Source organism: Bombus bifarius, unplaced genomic scaffold (genome assembly GCF_011952205.1).
Source record: "Bombus bifarius isolate JDL3187 unplaced genomic scaffold, Bbif_JDL3187 scf7180000007979, whole genome shotgun sequence".
NCBI lineage: Eukaryota > Metazoa > Arthropoda > Insecta > Hymenoptera > Apidae > Bombus > Bombus bifarius.
Window position 1 is genome coordinate 68,861 of NW_022884364.1, and position 2,176 is coordinate 71,036.

Sequence of the window (2,176 nt, forward strand, 5' to 3'; positions counted from 1 at the left end):
AATTCAGAGGATTGTACACCATGGTTCTTAGAAACATAATAAACGACTATACACTGTCATGTTAAAGTTTCGAACTATCTGCATATATTGCTAGTCTTGCAATATAAGGTAACTAAACAATTTATATATTAATATTAACATGATCGTTTTAAAAATTCCCAATATATGCATTGCAAGAATGTACTATACAAAAAGAACAATGTGAGGATCGAAAGGTACATATTCTATAAAGATAACGTAACACAGTAATTAAAGATTGATCTAAAATTCGAAAAACATGTATTGAACTTTTATTTGTGTTTATAAAATAAAATGTACTTAAAATGTTTAAATGTTCATTTGAAATTAAACTTAAGAATGGGCATTTCCTGTTATTTTGATACTACCGTAGCTATTGAGATAATAGTTAAAATTGAATAATAAATGGTAATAATACAGGTGTTTACTCCATTTAATGATTTAGTAATTTTTATATACGATATTATTTAAATATAATATAAATATTTGTATAAATTTTTTTCTAAATATTTGTATCAACAGAACTCCCAAATTTACAATTAAATTTATATTTAAATCAGTATACATCTGTGTGTATATCATGCAAATCGCATTGTTATTATCATATTGTTCTCCTCTAAAATGTACTATACATGTATTTCGAATAAAACTTCGCAACGTATTCCATTCATTTCCACGTATACATCAATAACAATTACACTCCTGTCCAACATATTAAAATAAATTAAAAATTGAATAATTGCTGTTGTAATCGTTACCATTAATCACCGGCGGGCTCAGTCCATTTAATTTGAACAATAAATCTTCGGAAAATTATAGATTGTACTACATTATGTAACCACTGTCGCACGTTCGATAAATTAGTTTACTTTCTCGACTGCTGTATGCATTATGGAACATTTATTACGAAGTTGTGTGACTGTTACGTTTTAAGCATTTACATTCCCAGTAACATCACTTTTATTATTCATTGAAACGTTCAATTTTAACTGTCGTACCATTACGATGTTTCATACTATCATTTTAAATATACTGCAGCGCAGAGAAAACGTGTAGTATGTGGTTTCAAAATAGTCGTGCATTACAGTATTTCACTACGGAAATTATCAGAATATTTGGAATTGATTATAGAATAGGTTCGCGTTATTTACTACTTACAGATAACCAAATAAATCTGACTAATTGGATCAGTTCTGAACACAATGCACAGGTACAGATTCAAGTTTAATAATTGAATTGGTTCTTATGTTTGTTCCAAAAGATGTATGGTGTGAGTACTTTGGTAAATTACCGTAGGTTCTATAGATATATTCTCCTCTCAGTTATTATATCGAGGTGTATTTTCCGTGTTCCTAAAATTAATAAGAAATCTTTGTTAGTATATATATGTATATATGTATTTTATTGATCTTACCGTTTAGTTCAATTTAGAATATTTGTTTTTCCTTCTGTCTTATAATTCATTTTGTTCTCGTCCTCATGACAAAGTTCTTTTTACTGCGTATTACTTACATAGATTGTGAGAATTGTAACGATTAATTTGGTGAAATTAACGCGAATAAAATTTGTGTTTACACATATAATGCAATCGATATTCGTATAACGGTATTTCTCTGTAAAATCGCTTCAATTTGTAGTCTGCTAAAGAAACACTTTGCAACAGTCTGGCTGGAAATTTCTGAGAAATTCATTGCAAAGAGTTCCTTTGTAGCGCGAAAATAAAATATTGTGCAACTTATATCCATTAAACCGTTCTCATTCTTGTAATAGAGAGAATACGCTAAAAATGTTACTGTTTAATTAAAAAAAAAAAAAAAAGAAAAACATGCGTTTTCACACAATAGTTATAATATAGTTAGAATCGTTATTATTAAATACATATGATTTCGTGAAATGAAAGGAAACTGTGAGTTTGTCCATAAAGCAATGATATGTCGAAATTCTGTTGTCATGGACGTGTTAAGAGCAACATTATAATCGCTTGTAAATTGCCTTTGTATAGTTGAAACACCTGTATACGCATACCCACACATACACACACCTGTGTACACGCAGGTGCACCATTATACGTAGCCATAGAATTGTAGAGTCGATCGATAAGCCTGTAACGAGACATAACCTGAGTTATCAGGAGACTTTGGCCATGCACCGTTGGTAA